Source organism: Marmota flaviventris, chromosome 15 (genome assembly GCF_047511675.1).
Source record: "Marmota flaviventris isolate mMarFla1 chromosome 15, mMarFla1.hap1, whole genome shotgun sequence".
NCBI lineage: Eukaryota > Metazoa > Chordata > Mammalia > Rodentia > Sciuridae > Marmota > Marmota flaviventris.
Window position 1 is genome coordinate 62,459,510 of NC_092512.1, and position 23,947 is coordinate 62,483,456.

The following is a 23,947-nucleotide window of genomic DNA, read 5'->3' on the forward strand; positions in this document are numbered from 1 at the left end:
TCCTAATTACAGCTGCTTTTGCCACTGAATGACCATTAATGAGGAAATTCCTTTGGTTTACTCCAAGTTCAGCTTTAGAATGTCCTTAAATTTCTCATTAGTCCTTTCATGTTACTGATGTTATATTAATAAAAATCTTTAATGGTTTCCATGAAACCTCTCACCAATTTAATTGGCACTTCAAAGAGAAGAGATCCCCCACCCTCTCCCAGGGCTCTGAAAGGCCAGTCTGTGTTTCTCCACTTTCACCTCATTCCATGCTCCAAAGCATCACCCAACAAGCACACAAGCATGGGGGTGAGTAAATGCTTGGAGATGCAGCTTGCTGGGTCAATGAACTGATGTAAAAGCAAAGCGAAAGATCTGTAACCAGGGACCAAATGTGATGAAGAACACAGTTAGAACAAGCATGTACTCCAAGCTATGTTCCGAGACATGGTAAGAAGCAGAAATTAGTTTGAATTCCAATAATTGGAATTATTGGAAAGAAGTTTCCAAGAATAAAAAAAATGTGAATACCTGTGTGGGTCATAGCTTCCTTCATCTTTATTTCCTGATATAGGAAAATACAAGAGTGATTTATGTTAGTTTTGAGAACTCATAAAACCATTCACTATGTAGGTTTTTCATGCACAACATCTAAACCCTAGAAAGAAACATACTGGGTTAAATATAGAGTGCTGAAATCCAGAGATTTTCTATTAGAGAGGTTTGAAATGAGGACTTAAAGCTACAAATACAAAGGTTTAAGGTTAAAAAATAAAAAAGAGTTCTCATGAAAAAAATAGAGTTGAGTTCATTTAAAAGCAGTGAAATGAGTACTTCCAGAAGTTCACATAATTCTCAGTAGAAGTTAAATTTGGGCTCTTTTTCAGACAAAACACTTGAAAAATGGACCCATAATGATCTCCCTTAGGAATAGTCTAGAAGGTGGATGGCTTGAAGTGGAGCAGCAATAACGGACTCCACCTGGCATGTCATTCATCATTAAGGATTTTATCAGATGTCACCAAGTAGAGCTGCACTTTCATCACCAGTGAGTTAGAGTGTCATGTTCTTTTGGGGAGAGGTATCTGGGTGTAATATTTCTAGTGCCTCTAATAGTTGGCTTAGATTCCAGGCCTTTGTGGGCTGTTTCTTTCTTTTCTTTCTTCTTTTTGTAAGATTTCAGGAAAAGGTCATGAGATTAGCAGGATATTTGAAAAGACTTGAGCTGAGAGGGGTTAGTGACCAAGGGACCTATTCTGCAAGCCCCACCCTCTCTTGGCTTAGTGACTAATTTTAACTAAGTGTTAACTGAGAAGTGCTGATTGAGAACTGAGATGTAATCTCTCTCACAGGATTTATATTTTCTTATAGGATGCTCACAGCTGAAAAAAAAATTTAGGATCCCATAGTGGTGGACATTACAGGCAGGAAGGATGGGAGGGGGCCCCCTTTCTCCCTTCAAGTCCTACGGCCCAGAGAGCTGTCCACTTTTACTCTGAGGATGCTGGCTCTGCATGGGACTCACAGACACAGTTTAAAACTCAGCTGCATTCAAAGGGCTCCTGCAAACTGCTCCCAAATGTCTGTGAGTCCAGTTGGGGTTGTCAGACTCTTCTATACCAATGTCCTTACTAGCTTCATTTCTTTCTCTTTTCTTCTCTGGATACTAATCTTTAAATTTTTACATAAATATTGAGAAGCAGTGCGTATTCTCATTAACTGGTAAAAAGCTGGGGCTGATTTTGAAAGAGAACTGCATCTCCATGAGCCAGAGGAGAAGTCAGTTCAACACTGCAGAGCAGGGATGGAACACTTGGCTGATTCCATACAGACCCTCTTATACTTTCAGATCCCAAGGGAATACACTGCTCAGATATCTCTATTTTCAGATGGGAGCTATTGGCAAAAAGGAATCTAACAAGGGTTCAACTGGGGGAGGGACCCAAACTGTGACAAACAGAAATAGAGCATTATGTGTTTCCATCCAAGTTCCCTTAACAAAAGAGGATCTTCTGATTTTTAGAGAGTATTTTATAACTGCTGACAGCAATAGCAAAGAAATCCTCAGTTTTGTCTTGTTTTCTAATGATTGCTTTTTCAGGAATTGGAGTTTACTAATCACATAGACTTGAAGGAGAGATTGGAAGAAAACACTCACCAAATCACCTAATATTTTTTTGTGTGTGTGCGGGGGTGTCCTAGGGATTGAACTCAGGGGCACTCAACCACTGAGCCACATCCCCAGCCCTATTGTGTATTTTATTTAGAGACAGGGTCTCACTGAGTTGCTTAGGGCTCACTGTTGCCGAGGCTGGCTTTGAACTCATGATCCCCCTGCCTCAGTCTCCCGAGCCGCTGGGATTACAGGCGTGTGCAACTGCGCCCAGCTTCACCAAATTTTTTTGATTGCTAGTTTTTTGACTGTGCACCCAGAGCTAAACTTAGAGACCAAATTATGTTTGGAATTGCCTGGAAATTTCCCTATACATATCCAGAGCTATGTAGATATTTCATGCATGTAGATATTTCAAAGACAGAAAACTTGGTAACTCAAAGAGATCTCTAGGCAATACAGAAAAACACACGATTCTTGTCCTTACCAATTTCCAGGCCCTTCGGTCTTGGGTTGCACTCTTTGTACCCTTGACAGCTGCGGAGCTCCATTAGCTGTACATGTAGCTGGTTCAAAAATGCCCCGTTCTATTACAGGAAGAGGAAATGAAAAATAACAATGAAAACCAACAGCAGGAGGTAGTACAGTAAAGGAAAAACTAATCATAGAGGAAAAACAAACCATGTTAAGTAACATACATAATCAAATATGGCTGGAAATACAAACCATATCTCAATAGTAACCCTAAATGTTAAATGCACCAATCAAAAGACATAGGCTAGTAGAATGGATTACAAAAAAAGATCCAACAATATGCTGCCTACAGGAGACTCATCTGATAGGAAAAGACATACACAGACTGAAGGTGAAAGGTTGGGAAAAATCATATCACTCATACGGACCCTGGAAGCAAGTAGGGGTGTCCATACTTGTATCAAATAAAATAGACTTCAAGCCAAAGTTAATCAAAAGGAATAAACAAGGACACTACATACTGCTCAAGGGAACCATACACCAACAAGACTTGATGATCATTAATATATATGTCCCAAACAATGGTGCAGCTACGTTCATCAAACAAACTCTTCTTAAGTCCAATAGTCAAATAGACCACAACACAATAATCATGGGAGATTTTAACACACCTCTCTCACCACTAGACAGATCTTCCAAACAAAAGTTGAATAAAGAAATCACAGAGCTCAATAATACAATTAATAATTTAAACTTAATTGATATATACAGAATATACCACCCAACATCAAGCGGATACACTTTCTTCTCAGCAGCACATGGATCCTCCTCAAAAATAGACCATATATTATGTCACAGGGCAAATCTTATCAATTACAAAGGAGTAGAGATACTACCATGCATTTTATCTGATCATAATGGGATGAAATTGGAAATCAATAATAAAATGAGAAAGGAAAAAGCCTAAATCACATGGAGATTAAACAATATGCTACTGAAGAACAAAGGGTTACAGAAGACATCAAAGAGGAAATTAAAAAATTCTTAGAGGTAAATGAAAACTCAGACACAACATATCGAAATCTCTGGGACACTATGAAAGCAGTACTAAGAGGAAAATTCATTTCATGGAGTTCATTCCTTAAAAGAAGGAAAAGCCAACAAATAAATGACCTCACACTACACCTCGAAGCCTTAGAAAAAGAAGAACAAATCAGCAGCAAATACAGTAGAAGGCAAGAAATAATTAAAATTAGAGCTGAAATCAATGAAATCGAAACAAAAGAAACAATCAAAAAAATCGACAAAACTAAAAGTTGGTTCTTTGAAAAAATAAATAAGATTGATAGACCACTAGCCACGCTAACAAAGAGAAGAAGAGAGAGAACTCAAATTACTAGCTTACGGGATGAAAAAGGCAACATCACAACAGACAATTCAGAAATACAGAAGATAATTAGAAATTATTTTGAAACCCTATACTCTAATAAAATAGAAGATAGTGAAGGCATTGATAAATTCCTTAAGACATATGAACTACCCAGATTGAGTCAGGATGATATAAACAACCAAAACAGACCAATTTCAAGTGAGGAAATAGAAGAAGCCATCAAAAGACTACCAACCAAGAAAAGCCCAGGACCGGATGGATATACAGCAGAGTTTTACAAGAACTTTAAAGAAGAACTAATACCAATACTCTACAATCTATTTCAGGAGATAGAAAAAGAGGGAGAACTTCCAAATTCATTCTATGAGGCCAATATCACTCTGATTCCCAAACCAGATAAAGACACCTCAAAGAAAGAAAACTATAGACCAATATCCCTAATGAATTTAGATTCAAAAATCCTCAATAAAATTCTGGCAAATCGGATACAAAAAACTTATCAAAAAGATTGTGCACCATGATCAAGTAGGATTCATCCCTGGGATGCAAGGTTGGTTCAATATACGGAAATCAATAAACGTTATTCACCACATCAATAGACTTAAAGATAAGAATCATATGATCATCTCGATAGACGCAGAAAAAGCATTTGACAAAGTACAGCATCCCTTTATGTTCAAAACACTAGAAAAACTAGGGATAACAGGAACTTACCTCAACATTGTAAAAGCTATCTATGCTAAGCCTCAGGCTAGCATCATTCTAAATGGAGAAAAACTGAAGGCATTCCCTCTAAAATCTGGAACAAGACAGGGATGCCCTCTTTCACCACTTCTATTCAATATAGTTCTCGAAATACTGGCCAGAGCAATTAGACAGACAAAAGAAATTAAAGGCATTAAGATAGGAAAAGAAGAACTTAAATTATCACTATTTGCAGATGATATGATCCTATACCTAGAAGACACAAAAGGGTCTACAAAGAAACTACTAGAGCTAATAAATGAATTCAGCAAAGTAAAAGTAGCAGGATATAAAATCAACATGAATAAATCAAAGGCATTCCTGTATATCAGCGACAAATCTTCTGAACTGGAAATGAGGAAAACCACCCCATTCACAATATCCTCAAAAAAAAAAAAACAAAAAAAAAACTTGGGAATCAACCTAATAAAAGAGGTGAAAGATTTATACAACGAAAACTACAGAACCCTAAAGAGAGAAATAGAAGAAGATCTTAGAAGATGGAAAAATATACCCTGTTCATGGATAGGCAGAATTAACATCATCAAAATGGCTATATTACCAAAAGTTCTCTATAGGTTCAATGCAATGCCAATCAAAATCCCAACGGCATTTCTTGTAGAAATAGATAAAGCAATCATGAAATTCATATGGAAAAATAAAAGACCCAGAACAGCAAAAGCAATTCTAAGCAGGAAGTGTGAATCAGGAGGTATAGCGATACCAGATTTCAAACTATACTACAGAGCAATAGTAACAAAAACAGCATGGTACTGGTACCAAAACAGGCGGGTGGACCAATGGTACAGAATAGAGGACACAGAAACCAATCCACAAAATTACAACTATCTTATATTTGATAAAGGGGCTAAAAGCATGCAATGGAGGAAGGATAGCATCTTCAACAAATGGTGCTGGGAAAACTGGAAATCCATATGCAACAAAATGAAACTGAATCCCTTTCTCTCACCATGCACAAAAGTTAACTCAAAATGGATCAAGGAGCTTGATATCAAATCAGAGACTCTGCGTCTGATAGAAGAAAAAATTGGCTCCAATCTACATATTGTGGGGTCAGGCTCCAAATTCCTTAATAGGACACCCATAGCACAAGAGTTAAAAACAAGAATCAACAAATGGGACTTACTCAAACTAAAAAGTTTTTTCTCAGCAAGAGAAACAATAAGAGAGGTAAATAGGGAGCCTACATCCTGGGAACAAATCTTTACTCCTCACACTTCAGACAGAGCCCTAATATCCAGAGTATACAAAGAACTCAAAAAATTAAGCAATAAGAAAACAAATAACCCAATCAACAAATGGGCCAAGGATCTGAACAGATACTTCTCAGAGGAGGATATACAATCAATCAACAAGTACATGAAAAAATGCTCACCATCTCTAGCAGTCAGAGAAATGCAAATCAAAACCACCCTAAGATACCATCTCACTCCAGTAAGATTGGCAGCCATTATGAAGTCAAACAACAACAAGTGCTGGCGAGGATGTGGGGAAAAGGGTACACTTGTACATTGCTGGTGGGACTGCAAATTGGTGCAGCCAATTTGGAAAGCAGTATGGAGATTCCTGGGAAAGCTGGGAATGGAACCACCATTTGACCCAGCTATTGCCCTTCTCGGACTATTCCCTGAAGACCTTAAAAGAGCGTACTATAGAGATACTGCTACATCAATGTTCATAGCAGCACAATTCACAAGAGCTAGACTGTGGAACCAACTTAGATGCCCTTCAATAGATGAATGGATTAAAAAATGTGGCATTTATACACAATGGAATATTACTCAGCACTAAAAAAATAACAAAATCATGGAACTTGCAGGGAAATGGATGGCATTAGAGCAGATTATGCTAAGTGAAGCTAGCCAATCCCTAAAAAACAAATGCCAAATGTCTTCTTTGATATATGGAGAGCAACTAAAAACAGAGCAGGGATGAAGAGCATGAGAAAAAGATTAACATTAAACAGGGATGAGAGGGGGGAGGGAAAGGGAGAGAGAAGGGAAATTACATGGTAATGGAAGGAGACCCTCATTGTTATACAAAATTACATATAAGAGGATGTGAGGGGAAAGGGAAAAAAATCAAGGGAGAGAAATGAATTACAGTAGATGGGGTAGAGAGAGAAGATGGGAGGGGAGGGGAGGGGGGATAGTAGAGGATAGGAAAGGCAGCAGAATACAACAGACACTAGTATGGCAATATGTAAAAACGTGGATGTGTAACCGATGTGATTCTGCAATCTGTATACGGGGTAAAAATGGGAGTTCATAACCTACTTGAATCAAATGTATGAATATGATATGTCAAGAGCTTTGTAATGTTTTGAACAACCAATAAAAAAAAAAGAAAAAAATGCCCCGTTCTACTGTGTGCACGGTGTTTGTGAGCTGGGGAGGAAGAGGTAGGAGGACAGATTGAAGTTCATGTCCTGGTTGTTCTCTTTCCAACAATCTTTCTAAACTGAAGACATACATCCTACCTGATAAGGATCTGTATTCATATCAAAGTACTCCAGAAAGCCAGTGGCAAACTCACAGAAAAGAAAATTATGTGTCTCATTTACTGTCCGCAAACACCAGTAGGTGTTATTGTTAGAACTGGTGCAAGCGCAGAAAGATCCCACTGTTGGATAGGAAAGGAAAACAAAACAAAAAAATGAAAAACCAGTCACCTCCATTCTCTACACCGGAAGCGTCAAGTGTTCTTTCTTAGGAATCCTGTGTTTAATGTTAAGGATGACTATACTTCCTCCCATTCTATGCAAATTTGCTGTGAAATTCCATGAAAGTGGAAAACAAGATGGTGGTTTGTAGCGGGTGAAGGTCAAGTGGAGTTTCAGCCTGATTCTCTCCTTAATTCTGTTTGACTGAAGTCACCAAAGTGGGGTGAATGGAGATTGGGAAGAAAAATATCAGAACATCTCCTGATGACTGTTTTTACCTTTTTTGAAAAAGGAAAGGAATGGAACTGGTGTTATTGCCTGTTCTCTAGGTCACATGGCCAGTGGAAAAATGGTCAATGGAAAGACAGGGTTCTGCAATGTGCAAGGTTTTGGAGAAGGCTTGAACCCTTGAGAAGGTTGGTGGATTCTAGGATGATGTCATTTGAAACCATTGTAGACTCATTTTAATATGTGATTAGCTTTGACCATGAACATCTTTTGTACCATGCAGAAATTGCCTGGTATAAAGTATTGAAAAGAGATTATCAAATTTAAAAACAAATCATCCACTCTTTTATTTCCAAAAAGGCAAAGAGTATAACTTTGCTGACCTTCCTGTCAATGGTAATCGAGTTTCAGGAACATAGTGCCTAGCAAATATTTTCAAAACAATTAGGATAGGCATACTTATTAGAATAGGCAAATATTCCTTGTACATTATACCTTTTGCATGCATTAGCTCATTGAATTCGCAAATTAGCCTTTAGAGACAGTTTATTATTATCATCCTCATTTTGCCCATGAGAAAACCAAGGCACAGAGAACTTAAGTAATTTGTCCAGGTTGAATAGTTAACAATTGGCAGCGTGGGGGTCTGACTACAGGCTTATTCTTAACTGCTAGACTCTATTGTCCTTTGCAGTATAAGATGCACTAAATCTGTCCATTTAAGTGAAAGGGGATATTTTAAACAATGAGTGAAAACTGATTGTTCTTAAAAAAAAAATCAGTAGATTTTATTTTTTGGTGTAGCAGGTTCACAGAAAATTTGAGAGGAATGTCAGAGTGTTCCCATATTTCCCCATGGATGTACAACCTCCCCTAGTACTGACATCCCACAACAGGTTTATTTGTTAGAAATGATGAACCTACTTTGATACACTGGCACTATTTTGATGGTACACTCTACGGGTTTGGACCATATATAATGGCATTATCTGCCATTATATTTTCATACACAGTAGTGTCATTGACCTAAAAATCCTGTGTTCTCATGAGAATGATAATAATAAAAACCCTATGCTCTCCTCACTCAATCCTGACATGTTTTTACAGAAGAAAAGAGGACATCTTAGAAATGGATGATTGAGAATGATTTCATTGTTATATGATTTTTTTTTCATTGAAAGCAGTTGCTATGTTATTCATAATTTATATTATTTTTAGTTAAACATTTAGCTCACATCTAAATAAGTTAAAAACCATGGAACCAGAACTTTCTAATTTGTGCATAAATCATCCAAATCAATATTTTAAATAGGGTTTGAGCTTGTTTTATAAAATATACTAATATGATACCTTCGGATTGCTTTGAAAGAATAATTGATGAATCTTAGGAGTGATGAGAATTTATAAGTGCAGTTTCAATAAAAATGACTGTTTAAGGGTTGGGGATATAGCTCAAAATTAGTAGAATGTTTGCCTCACACACATAAGGCCCTGGGTTCAATCCCCAGCAACACACACACACACACACACACACAAAATAAATAAAATGAAATGAAATGAAATAAAAAGACTGTTTAGTTAACAGTAGCACTTTAAAAAACAAATACCCAAATTGACTCAGCATGCTAAAGATGCACATCTATTGAGTCAGCACATGTTTCCAAGTTATTTTTCAAATCAAGGCAGTCACTAAGACCACATTTCCAAAATGATCTTTTGGCTCACTGCATTGTAAATAATGACATCAAAATTGAAAAAAGAACAAAAGCGTACTTAATAAGTGTAAGCCACCTATTTTGGGACCCCTAAAGGATCAACTGAAAACAATTTTAAAACTTTCTTTACTTTTGTCTATTTTAAAATTTTTATTTTATGAATTCTAACAGTGCACAGGACAAGTTAGTATGTTATAATTATAGACTGTGTGTTCATTTTAAAAACTGATAGTGGTGCATAGTCAAAAATATTTAGAGACCATGATCCTTTCTCTCTAATTTTTTTTTTTTGCTGTTACTACTGAGTACCTACTACAATGCCAAGGATTCAAGTTGGCACTGCTAATAAGATTAGCAGTGTTTAATTAATGTTTAATAAGAACATTAAAATATAAAATAGGAGGGCTGGGGTTGTGGCTCAGAGGTAGAGCGCTTACCTAGCACATGCAAGGCCCTGACTTCCATCCTTAGCACCACATAGAGATAAATAAATAAAATAAAGATACTGTGTTCAATTACAACTAAAAAATAAATATTTTTTAAAAATATATGAAAGAGGAGATAAAATATATCAAAGCATATCACATATATTACTCTTCAAATTTTAAATTTCACTATGCACATCACATATGTACCATTTATGTAACACATACACATAGATACACTTATGTGTTTACATATGTGTACACAGGATTCTAATGTAAAATGTATTTTTTTAAACTGTGTTTTTTTTTTTGTGAAAAAAAAAATTCTAGCTGTTCCAGAAGATCAATACCAAGAATGTTGTCCACTGGGAAAAACACAAGTTTAGTTTAAATGAGACCTATTCTCCACTTTGCTCCTGAAAGTCAAGTGACACCAGGAGACTATCTTACTCCCTTTTACATTCCTCACATCACTAGCGGTGATACCCAATGGCAGGCACTCAAAGCTTAGTTAAATTGACTTGAACTGATTTGATTTTGGACGGGGTAGTTTGCTTGTATGCTTATTTATTTACCTAACATTTGTTCTGCATTTCCTCTGTGTCAGGGGAGACATTGTTACATAGATACGGTATCCTATCTGAGAAACTGGAAGTCCAATGGGAAGACAAATGTTTAAAATCTAAAAACAACAATGATAATGTATAATTACAAATATGATAAGTCCAATGGAGACACAGTAGAGTGCTGCAGTCTGGCTGGGCACAAAATCACGAGCCACTCAAGCAGGAACAAACTTTATTTCCAAAACTCCCGCCAATGCCACTCCATTCACACTCCCCGGGAATTCTCTCGCGCACCACCCTTGCGGCGTTCTCTCGGGACACACTACACCAACAGGAAATCCCTCCTCCGGAATTCCCTCCTACCGCACTTTCCCAACCAATGGGAACTCTTTGGGAGTCCCGCTAGAGCTCCAAAGTAGCAGGCTGAGGCGGACAGCAGGGGTCTAATATCCAATTGAATGCAGATCTTAACATAATCATATCATCTCAATGGCTTGCTGGCGTCACCTTTCAACCAAAAATGCCATGCGTCATTCCTACTGGCTATGGCTCTCAGCAGTAGAGCTCTCTTCAGAGTGTGCAGCTGTTCTTCAGTATCCATGTGGGACTGATTCCAGATTCCTACAAGGATACCAAAATCTTCAGATGCTCAAATCCCTTACAGAAAATGAATGAGTATTTGCAAACACATAGTGCACATCCTGGGGTATACTTTAAATAACTAGATTACTTGGAATACCTAATACAACTGTGTAAGTAGTTGTTATATTCTATTGTTCAGAAAATAACAACAACAACAACAACAAAAACAGGTCTGTGCCTGTTCATACAGATAACATTTTTTTCTGAATATATTCTAAGTGTGGTTAGTTAAATCTGTGGGTGCAGAACCCATGGATAAGGGGGTCTAGGTGTGTGATAGAGGATTAACCTTGTCTGAGGCACAGGGACTATGAGAAGAGACTTTGCAATTGAGGTCTGAAAAGACGAGTCGATGTTTGACAGGCATAGAACTTTGGGTGGGCATCAGGACAAGAGTCTTCTAGGAAGAGAGAACATGTGCAAAGGCTCTGTGGTGGGAGAGGGCTCCGGATGCCTGAGGAAGAGAGAAGTAGGCCAGGGTGGGAGGGAGAAAATGGTTTCAGAGTAGGACTAAACTGGAGCGTGCAAGGCTTCATGGGATATGTTAAGGATTTTGCTTTTTAGTCTAAGAAAAAAAGAGGATGTTATTAGGAGATCATTCTGACTCTGTGCGGAATGGATTGGTGAGAGCAAGAGGAGTCTGCGAGATCAAATAGGAGGCCTGGCATGGGTGCAGGTGAGGAAATAGAGGTTTGGGCAGGGTGCCTCAGCTCAGGCAAGAAAGCACAGAGAGGTACAAGGACCTGCTTCCGGCAGGAGCCAACTCTAGCTCCCTGTTTTGCATGTCCCCTCTTTTGAGGGGCTTCCAACCTGGAATGCACCAAGTTCGTCACTTCCTCAGAACCCCTGCTCCTGTGTTCCCTCTGTGGGATGTGGCTCCCTTCCATTTGGGTGACTTTTCTCCACTCTTTAGGTTTCAGCTCCAGTGTCACCCCACTGCTGCAGCTTGGATCTGGGATGTTTCCCAAAGGCTCAAGGATTAAAGGCTCCTTCCCCAGACGGGTGTTATTGGGAGGTGGTGAAACTTTAAGAGTGGGGGCAGCTGGGAGGTCTTTCATCACTGGGGGCATTGAAACCCTTGAAGGGGACTGGGACCCTGGCCCCTTCCTTTTTCTCTCTTTGCTTCCTGGCTGCAGTAAGGCAAGCAGTTTCTTCTACCATGTGCTCCCACTATGACGACTTGTCTTTCCATAGGTCCCAAACCACAGAGGCCAGCTAAGGACTGAAACCACCCAAAGTGTGATTCAAAATAAACCTTTCCTTTTTAAAAGTTGATTATCTCAGGAATTTTGTCATAGCAATGAAAAGCTGACCAACATACCCATCATCCCCATCCTGAGTCCCCTTAAAAATTTTGATCAGTTCCCCATATCACATGATTACAACTTGTAATTAGTTTATTTATTTCATTTACTTTCTTTGCTCTCCCTCTCCCCCATTAGAATGTGTTAAGAAGGTACAGAACAAGGTGTCCTGTTCGTTATTGTATTGTTGATATGTAGCTCAGAGCCGGGCAGAGAACAGACCCTCAGCAATCTGAATAACCCTCAGAGAGTCCCCAGCTCCATTTTAGGAATTCTATCTAAGATAAATGCAATAACTTTAAGAGTCACCTGGTCTTGATGTGAATGTGAATGTAAATGCAAACATGTAAATGCAATTCGAGAAACATCAAAACAAAATGATAAAACAAAAATCCTGCTGCCTAGGACTTCAACCTTCTCAAGGATGGTCTGTGGATTCCTTGAGATTTCCAAATCCCAGTTTGAGAAACAGGCCCCACTGGACTCCAGAGATCTCAATCGGAAGATGGGAGCTTTTATCTACTCCATGGGCTGGCAAGTCTTCAATTGGGAGAACATACCACAAAATTCTAAGGTATTATTTCTACATGTCCTAGGTAAATATTGTCCATAGATCATTAAAAAAAATAAAAACGTTAATTTAAAAAGTGCACGATAATTCTGTATCCTAAGGAATCAATGCAAAGCCAAATAATTTTATGGAGTCTTTACTATTCTACAAGAAGGATGCTGACACTGAAGTAGAATGAGATGAAGTGGGTATTGACCCAGAGTTTAAGGCATCCTCACTGCTCTTTTATTTTCCTATATTACACTTGCAGTATGCATGTGAAATAAAATAGAAACAAAATTTTGGGGGGTGAAATTGTCCCTGCATTCATTGTTATTTACTTATAGAGCAGGCTTACGGGTAGTAACTCTGCCAGGTGCTGGCTACTCTGTGAAACATCATCAGGAAGAAGAACCCTGAGAGAAGCTTGATATTAAAAGAAAACCACTGGGGGCATGTATGAATATGTAAAACAAATCCCACCACTATGTGAAACTATAATGCATCAGGTCAAAAATGCCAAAAATTTTTCTAAAGAAAAAAATCTGGGTTTTTTTTGGAAAAATAATTCAAGTATAAAATATAATGTGATGCTTTCCTCTTGAATCTCCCTGGATTCTTGGAACTGTGCTGCTGACTAAGTTACTATGACTAAGTAGCTAGGGTATGGGTCATACCATTTCTCTGCAAGGTGGCAGGAAGCGGCATTTAGAAGGAGCAACTTACAGTTCCAGAACGGGGCCGTCTGCCAGTGGTTGTTGTCGTGGGTGAAGCAGGTGAGGCCAGGTAGGCTGCACTCCTCCTGCTTCCTCTGGCATTACTTCTCCTTCCTCTCCTTCTTCCTCCCACGATTCTCCTTGAAAAGTTGCAGTTTGCTGTCAACTTCTTGAGCAGCCTCCCTGTTCCAATAGAAGGGATTTTTTTTAAATGATGAAAAGGTGCTTTCTTGATGAAAAATAGGATTGTTGTTGTGAGTCTTGCACCAAGATTTAGACACATACAATAATAGATGACCTTTACTTTTTACAGAGAACTTCAAAATATAATCAGCAATAGTGAGGGCAAACTCAATAAGTGACAACGGGCTCAGAACTTATTAAACCTTAATAGCATCAACACTTTTTTTCTTATTTACATGTAAGCATCAATTGAGATAAATGTCAAGTTAAATCAATGGATCCTGCTAGCTACACCCTTTGGACACGGGGCTTAAATTTCTGATAGCTCAGTACCAATAGAATCAATGATTAGTTGAACCAGATGGCTTGCATTAGACAGTTTTAAAAATAGGTTTGGAAAGCTGATTTAAAAAAAAAACTTTATTATCTTGCTTTATTTATTTGGTACCAGGATTGAACCCAGGGGTGCTTAACTACTGAACCACATCTCCAGCCTTCTTCTTCTTCTTCTTCTTCTTCTTATTTTTTTTCCTAGCGACAGGTCTCACTGAGTTGCTTAGGGCCTCTGAAGCCTAAGAGGCTGGCTTTGAACTTGCGAATCTCCTGCCTCAGCCTCCTGAGCCACTGGATTACAAGTGTACACCACCATGCCCAGCTATTTATTGCTTTTCCCACACAAGGATTAAACTTCATTGCAGTTCAAATGCTAAATCATTTTTATGTGCAAATTCTGGATTATTTTAAAATATCCATATATTTCTTTGCAGTTTCAGAATTCAACGCTATAACAGGCTGCTCTTTAGAACACACTGACATAATTAAGAGGGTCTGTAACTCTTAACCACTTTCCACAGATGGCAGTGTATGCAGAAAAACCCATTCCTGGTCTCCTACGAGTAGCAGAGTGTGCAGCAGGGTTACAGGGGAATCTCTGCATGGCTGTCCGTCAAAGGATTTCAGAAGCCTTGAGTGGTCCCTTGGTGAGGCTTGAACTATGTGTCAAGGATCTACGTGGATCTATCTCTGCCAAAATAGCACCACTTGAGACCTCAGTAACCCTTGCTACTTTTCAAGGGACCAGTGGACGGTTCTCAACTCCCAGCAAACATGGAAAAAGGAGTCACTTACTTGAAGGGGTGAAGATGGCTCTTCAAATTCTCTTGTCTTTTTACATCTTTTTCTTTATTATAATAGCTGCAGGCCAGAGGGTTACAAAATGAGTCTTCATAACCTTGCATTTGATCAAAGAGTTCATTTTTTAAAAAAAAGAAGCAACATAGTCGGCAGGCAGTTACTCTGTTGTCACTATTGTGGCTTATTAGGACTTTTTAAAAAAAAATTTGCTTAAAATTCATGGCATACTTGACTTAAATAGGTGAGGTCATAATACTATATGTTAATGCATTCATTTGAAGCTTGGTGTTGGGAAAAGAGAAATGAGCTTCGTGCTTACCACTCTAGCTGTGTAAAAATGGGTACAGAAAGCAGACTGAGGGATGGGTACATGCTCACCTCTGCTTACTGCAGCTACATTCCTCAGGCTTTATTCTCTTTAGTGTCCCCTCACTTCTCTCAAATTCCTAATTTTATCTTGCAGAACTTCAATCTGGAAAACATATATTCAAATCATTACATTTTAACATCCAGATCTTTCTTTCTGCCCCCACTCTTTCTCTCTCTCCTTTTTTTTGGTACCAGGGTTTGAACTCAGGGGTGCTTAACCACTGAGCCATATCCCCTGCCCTTTTTATTTTTTGTTTAGAGACAGGATCTTGCTAAGTTGCTGAAGCTGGCTTTGAACTTATTATCTTCCCACTTTATCCTCTCGGGCTGCTGGGATTGTAGACGTGTCAACCGTGCCTGGCAACCTCAGGATTTTCTTTATAAAATACCTTTTCTTTTCACCCTGTTTATTGTGTTCCTTAGTTATAACTATTCAAGATGGCAATTAATTTAAAAACAAACAAGGCATAGAATACATCTATCTCTGTATTCTAGCTGAAGTGTATTGGATAAACATTAACAGGTGCTGCTTTTACAACTGAATCCTTTTGTTGAACAGATGTGTCGGGGGTTTTTAGTCCTCGTTTTCTCCTGACCTGCAGGAGAGATAGGGAGAACGCGCCCTGGCCAGGAGGAGACAAGAAAGGAGAGGACCGACTGACCGCCTGCACCCAGCCCTCCCTCCCTGGAGGACAATCAGACGTGTCAGGGAGACCAGTCAAGGCTGGAGCTCATTTATTGAGGAAGCACACACAACTAATATAAGGCACAGGAGCCAATTAGGATAAAGGTCAGCAGGCTGAGGAGAGTTCATGTGTACACCCATTCTACAGGAATTAAGGGGAGACACGAGCTGTCCACGAGGGCGGAAGTGTTCTGAGCCTATCCTAGAGGTGGTCCGATTTTTTCATCATAACCCACAGTAATGCCTTCTGGCTGATCGCCAGGCTCCATCTTAGCCAAGTGCGGCCCCAAGACCAGGAAGTGAGCATCAGTCTGCAAGTTAGGTTTCCTTTTCTCCATCATAGGTTTCTATTCCTCTGATGTGACGTGCCCTACACAGATGGTCAAAATATCATTGAGCCAATCACATTCTCTTCTCACACCCTGTTTTGTGTTTAGCAGGACTATCACTAAACCACAGGAGAATGATAAATACTTTGACCAATTTTCTATTCTCCATGGAATTTTTAAAAAGGTGATGCATACAGTGGTTATGACCCATCCTGCCAGATTCTGGCAAACTGAATCTGTATATATTTTATTTACTTTTCTGGTAAGGGGATAGAACTCAGGGGTGCTTGACCACTGAGCTATACCTCCAGATCTTCTTATAAATTTTTACATTTTGAGATAGTCTCTTTACGTTGCCCAGGCTAGCCTTGAACTGGCAATATTCCTGCCTCAGCCTCCTGAGTTGCTGAGATTACAGGTGTGCACCACCATGCATGGTCTGGACTTGGAATAACCTTACAAGGACATCATGCTGACCTCTTTATCAATGTATGCCTTACGATCCTTCCAGGCTTTGGCTGACTGATACAGTTCTCTCTCACAATGGATTGTATCATTTGGAAGAATAAAACACCTGCAAAATCCAATAACAATAACCAAAATAAAGACATGAGAAATAAGTTCATATTCCATTATTAAAAAACACAAGGGATAGATAGCAAAGAGGACTTATTATCCTTAAAACCCTTCACTAATAGGTAGAAGAAGTGAGATTGGAGCTGATCCCTAGACAAGGGTAAATGAGAATGTGTCCCCGGCTACTGCTCCAGCAAAGGAAAGTGTCACCTCTCTGTCACTGAGATCATCCTTGAGATCACCTGGGGAGGCAGCTTGCATTATGAACCCATGAATTGTTTCCACCCTAAATTCAAGCTTTGAAAGCCTGAGCAAATACACATAGAAAAGTAAAGGAGGTATCCACAACCATAATGCAGACGGCTTATTTGAAGAAATGCAGAATAAAAATGGGAATAACCATTCTGTTTCATTCATTTGGCTAAAAAAAGCTTGTCTTAAGTACTCTATCAAGTCTTCTTTCCCTCCTTAGTACTGGGGACCCCTTGTTCCTCCATTAACTTTGAAGCAAAGAAAAAGTGTTAGGGAGAGAGAGAAAGTAGGTGGGATATGGGTCAATTTCTGCTCTCAGAGAAACAAACCCTGGCCTAAATCTCTTAGCATGTAATTCTAACAACTAGGAGTGCCTGGAGACCAGTCCCAGAGATAAAAACTGTGGCAGAACTCACAATACTCCATGTTCCCAAAGTGATGACATTAGGAAAAAAACAAATGTCTTGCTAATAATGTCAGAAAGAAAACATTTCTTTATCAAGAGAGTAAGTTGATCTGGGGAGGAACCAAAGACCACGTGAGTCCTTGAAAGCCACAGGGGAGTCATTTCGCTTGCCTGTCTGCTAGACTTCGAGGATTTCTCTGCTCTCGAGATCTGAGTCAGGTCAGGCATTTTCTGCAACTTACACCCATCCCCAAATGACACCAGTTTTCTAGAGCTTCTTTGTGACCCGTGTTTTGTTTCTGAGGCTGTGACTTTACAATGCTCTAAGGGACAGTGACCATGCATGTGGAAGAGCCTCTACCAGCTCCTATAACCATTTCCATCTGCTTCTTGCTGTCTACTAAAGGGTAAGTGCTTAGGGGCAGGAACCCCAAGCCTGCTAAGTCAAAATGTGACAGAATCGCCCTGGCTGGATTCCCAGTTGATTAGCGTTAATGAGAAATTAAACACAAAGCACACCCCTTGTGGCTTCCTTAACCCCCAGGTGTCCTGGAGGCCAGGCCTTCGCCCGCCTCTCCAAAGCCAAGTTGATACTACCTTTTACAAAGTGCTAGCGGTGATGATCTGGGGCAGGGGGACACTTTGATCTCAAACCTAGAGAACACCAAAACCTTCTTACTTGCGTGTCACGCGGCAGTGGTTGGTAGGTGCACGGCTTTGCTGCTGTCTGCCAGCAGCTCATCCCCGTTGCCACCACCGGTAGCCTGGCGACCTCCCAACCCCCTGTGGCCTTCTTTGTGACGCTTGGCAATGCTCCTTGGCTGCAACACTTGCAATTCTTCCTCTTCCAGATTTATGTCATATATTTCTCCTTCAAATTCAACAGACAAGGAGCCTGTCTGCCGGGTATGGACAAATCGGGGCTTGTACTCTGCGATTGAGGGAAATGAGGTTAATATGGATGATCTGATGCAGTTTAGGAAGGAAGAAAATGATCACCGGCACTGTGAGGGCCTTGGAGAGGGTCAAGGAGTACAGGCTGCTCTGCTCTGGGGCATCGCGGGGCTCTGGGATTCACCTCGGGAAGTGGGGCTCTGTCCTGGCAGTGCCACCTCATGGTCATCTCATGGGAGTCTCAACTGAGGGGACGAATATAGGTGATCTCCAAGGTCCTTTCCACTGATGGCAGGTTGTGCACTTTTACACTTAGTTCTCAACATGAACCACTAAGACGTTTGGATAAAACTATATTATCAATTATGGTATTCATAATCCTTAGCTGGGCGTGGTGGCACACACCTATAATCTGAGACTCAGGAGGCTGAGGCAGAGGATTGGAAGTTCAGGGCTGACTCAGCAACTTAGAGAGACCCTGACTCAAAATTTAAAAAAATAAATAAATAAAAAGAAATAGTGCTGTAGCTAGCGGTAAAATACCCCTGGGTTCAATTCCCAGTTACTCTCACCCCAAATATATACTGAGCTTTTGCTATGTTTTGTATACCTTTTATTTATCTTGAATCTATAATCTTTATTAAGATTATCAAAACAAGCTCATGGATTTGGTGTTATTGTCCTTATTTTATGAATGAGAGAACTGAAGCTTTGACCATCACATACATTCTGCAAGGCAGTGGGAGTTAGGATGAGAACCTCTCAGGCTATGGTTTTACCATTACTTTGGGCTGTTTTTTAAAAAAGCTGAATGTTCTAGATATCTTGTATTTGCACAAATAGGGAATGTTAGGGTCTGTAAACAAGTCAGGATAGCGCCTGGCATTTTGCCAGAGGGAGTGGTTTGTGAAGTAATGCCAGCGAGCCATTAAGTGTGGAGATTCCTTGTTGGTTGACTGCTGAATCTAGTTTATGTTAATTAAGATAAGCTGTGTGTAATGTATATATACCCCTCCTGTCCTACAATAAACAGCTCCCACTCCTGCTGTATCAATCTACACAAGTTGTTCGTCACACCCCAGTTATTTTGCTGCAGCCGGACTGCGGCAAGGGAAAGATATGTTTAAAAAATAATTAAATTTTGCTTGTGTCAGCCAAGTGACTTTCCATATCTGGCAAATGGAGGGTAAGTCAAGGCATAGGCCAGCATGTTTTCTGGTGACCATGGAATGTTACTAATTGATCATTGGGTCCCACCCAGCTAAGAACTTTAAAGTGCAAACATTGTCCCCTGTTTACCAGATGCACTTAGACTCTGTGGGTACACTCTTCTGGCCTTATCTCTCCAACCTGATGCTAAAATAAAAAGAAGAGGGCAGATCAGACGAGGAATCAGAATCTCTGTGCTATGAGACAGCTCTTGTAGGACCTTGCCCTGTTCAGTTGAGTGGTGGGCCTCCATGACAGCAGGTCACGGGGCATGCCCACAAGTTCTACTATTGTAGAAAAAAGAAAAAAAAAAAACCACTTCTGCTCTCAAACACACAATATTCCATGCAATTGAAACAGCTTGTGCCCAACATGGAAAAATCTGTGTGATCTCTAACTTTCTGAAGAGAAGGACCGACTCTGCTTCTAAGATAAACTTTTGTGCTTCTAAGATAAACTTTTGTGATTCAATTTTGTTCCCCTAGGAGAGTGTCAGGAGACCTTGTCCCTTGTTGGTTTTTAATTTCTTTACTTTCTTTATCTCTTTTTTTCTCTTCTTTTTTTTTTTGGTAGCATTATGTGAATGATTTGAGACTGGAATATTCCCTTAGGAAGAAGGAAAATCTTCTTAGCTTTTTGGGTTATGTATTCTTTTAAGAATTTATTGAAAGTTAATCGACTATGAGAAAAATGTGCACATATATAAAGAATATAGTCATGATTTTGGATGAATGATCTAGGATTCATAACCCTAAAACCTCTCGTCCAAGTAAAAACATCATTTTAAGGGCATATATTTTTCTCATGAGTGACTGGATTTCCAGATCTTGGCCACAGAATTAATGTTTCTTATTTCCAAAGGAGTATATAGAAAACCACCACAAAAGTGAGCCACTTTTCACATTATTCCACTAGATGGCGCCAGACTCTCATTCTCTATAAAAGTGTGGTCCTGCTCCTTTTCATATTTATAATAATGACAGGTATCTCAAAGTGGCCTGATAATTTTTATAAATAGAATTCCAGGTCATACATTTCACACCAAATTCAACTATCTTACCCTACCAGTTAACAATATCCAATAAGTTGACAAAATATAAAAAATATACATATTGTCCCATAACAGATTAAACTATATGCCCTAAAAAAGGTGTTTATGCTTTTCCTCTGAAATGCATATGCATTGATGCCTTGGATTATTGTCTAAAGCAACTTAAGGCAGACAAATAAGGACATTAGCATGAAAGTAAAATAAAATGGATCTAAACCTTATACTTTACCCTTTGGAATAACAATTTTATAGTTTTTATTTGTACATAAGTCTTGCATTTGGTGTTTTTACTAAACCTATTTTCATTCTATGCTTATGTGGGAGTATTTAGAGAGTGAAATTTCAATTTAATATTAGCTTTCTTATTTTAAACAGAACAATGATTTTCTTTTGGTCTGAAAACTATGCATTGATAATATCTGAAATGTGGAAAGGGGAACTTTTATCTAAGACTGTGGCCCACCATTGCGGTGGTCACAAACGTTTGTCTTACTTGGAGTCCCCTGGTTTCTTAGGAACTGCCTCTGACTCTTCCTCTGGCTTCTGCTGGTGCGGTAACCAGACTCTCGGCAACTGCATTCTTTGTCCTTATCATGGAAGCCACAAGAGGTTCCACATGCTCTGCCAGATGAGGAGCAGGTCACTGGGCCCTTTACACTTGTGAATACAAAGCTTCCCAGATGTGTCCTCAATGCACTGCCATTTCTGCAAAAGCCAATGGGAGAGGAGTTGATTTGGATCCAGGTGTTATTTATTAAGGACTAGGGCCTTAGGAGTGCCCCCCATCCCCTTTTAAAGAAGCACTGTCAATGCTGTGAGAATGAATGAAGAAAGCCAAGTTTTAAGTGACCCTGAAATAACTCTGTAAAGGTCGGGCGAACGTCGGAGGAAAAGACCACCAAGAGACTGTCTCATGCAACAGCAAAGGGTTTATTGGGGGTCCAGCATGCTGGGGCTCCAAGCCTACCTCGAAGAGGTAAAGAGCAAAGAGCCCCGAGAACAGCTTGAGCAGAGCTTACATACATTCTTTGAAAAGGGCAGGGACTTCACATACAGCATAACAAATCACCTCACGCCGCGGGAAAATCAAACAACAACTCTAAAACATGATTAGCACATCCACTGGCGGGAACAAGTTAGGTAGGGGTGATTGGTCAGTACAAAAGGGGTATTCGTTTGAACTGATTGGTTTAAGCCAAGAGGAGTGTACGTGCTGAACTACATGGTTTCCCAATATGTTATCAGCCACCATAAACTACTGGGAGGGTCATCTGGCATCCCAGGTATTTCCCTGTCTCATGCTGATTGGTGGCTGCTAGGGGGCTGCTATGGATCCCCACCTAGCCTGACTGATTCAGGGACACCTGGCACAGCAGATCTCTGATATTTGTAGATAAACAACTTAGCAGGGTGGGAATGTGCTTAGGAGTGCTCTGTGGGTTTTTCCAAGGACAAAGGCCATGTCCCTTCCTTGGACAGGCTTTGCTCTGAGATAGAGGCTGGTTTTTCAACTCCGTTCTCAGCTCTACTTCTTTCATTGTAGGAAAATACAGATGATGATGAAAACAATGGAAATCAGAACTACCCCAATGACACTAGAGCCAAAAACTGATATATGAATCCTCAGCATCAGACTAAACAGTCTTGGAAGAAACACGTGAAAGCCCTTCCTTCACCAAGACACAGGCACAGCTGTCAGGGCTGTTTTTCACCAAACCCCTCTTGCTCTGGAAAAACAAACCTGGCTGCTTTGTTCTCTGCCCCTGAATTTCTAACACCAGACAGGAAAGGTGCCGCAGTCTGGCTGGGCACAAATAACCCAGCCGCCACAAAGCACTTGTATGTTCAAACAGGAAACTTTATTGCCCGAACTCCACCAACACTCCACACACACTCCCCGGGAACTCTCTCTCCTCCCCCCGGCTGCGGCTGCGGCGCACTCACTCTCGGAACCGAGAGAACTCAATGGGAACTCCAAAGTAGCGGGAGCCCGAGGCAGCAAGAGCCGCCCTATGCCCTATTACCGGACAGTAAAGGTCTAATATACAATTGAATACACAGCTTAACATAACCATCATCATCTCAATGGCTCGCTGGAGTCACCTCTCAACCACTCCCTTCTGGCAAAAATGCCATGCGTCATCCCTCGGCTGTGGCCCTCAACAGAAAGGGTGGCTCATGAGACAGAAATGGATTTAATCAGAGTCCATCCCAGGTGCTGGCAAACTTGCCAGGTTTCCTATCATCTTTTCTTACTACAAACCCTGCACACCCAGAAGCCTGTGGGATGCTGCTAGGAGAAGTGGGTACACATGGGAACTTGCCCTGGGTTTCTACTTGGAACCACTTATCAAGACTGCTGCAGATGCTATAGGTTCATTTCTAAATAAGTATGACACTGCTTCAGGGCTCAATGTCCCCAGAACTTCCTGAGTAACTGGTTGAAAAAGTAGCCCTTCACACCCCCACCCCACGCCCCACCCCCCCCACCCCGTGAGGGAGGTCATTTCATGGGATTCTCTACATCTAAAGACAACCTGGGCATGGTGGATGTTAGGTGCAGGGCAGGCTGAACTAAGCTGTCTGCAGGGCAGGCTGAACAAAAGTTAGCTGCAGGATAGCCCGGGCACTCAACCCCCCTCTGTCTGGTCCTTTATCACCTGTTTGTGTCAAGTCTGAACACTCAACCCCACTCAAGGCTTAACACTCGACCCCCACCCATCTGGTGTAACGGAAACCCACATCTGACCCCTGCCCTATCTGACTGAAGGCAGAAGATGACACCCTTAGCAACTACTGTATGATCCAATAATTGTATGCCAACAAGGCAGCTTGCAGACCCAGAGACCCCATTAGATTTTGGCTATAAAAACTCCCTCCTGCCAGGACCCTCTCTCTTGCTTTCGCTCTCTCTCTTTCTCCTCTTTTGCACTGCTGCAATAAAGATCTCTTGGTCACTCTGAGTGTTGTGGTCACTTTTCTTTCATCTGGTGCCGAAACCCCAGAAGAAGGTGAAAACCCACTTTAGGGTCCCTTTTCCTCAGAAGTGCCACTTACCAGATGACCTGAACCCATTTTCTCGACTGCCAGAACTGCATCCACCACCGGCCTTCAGTTGGTGAGTTTCCCCTTCCTGGAGCCCTAAACCCAATGGTGGTGTCAGGAGGATTTGACTGTTGATTGTCTGGCAAACTTCTATGCTCACCTGCAAGGAGGAAAACACCTGACCACAGCCTTCAAGGCCACGGTGACAGGGACTCCTTCCTAGGGCAGATTTGACTCTTGGGTTCAAAGTTATTTCCCTTCCCCTTCCCCAGCATA

The 23,947-nt window shown here is 40.5% G+C and overlaps 1 pseudogene; it reads right to left on the reverse strand.

The window, feature by feature from the left end:
- The window catches only part of LOC114101540 (extracellular sulfatase Sulf-1-like), a 28,399-nt pseudogene extending 4,698 nt beyond the window's left edge, over positions 1-23,701 (reverse strand).
- Positions 23,702-23,947: the final 246 nt, after the last annotated feature.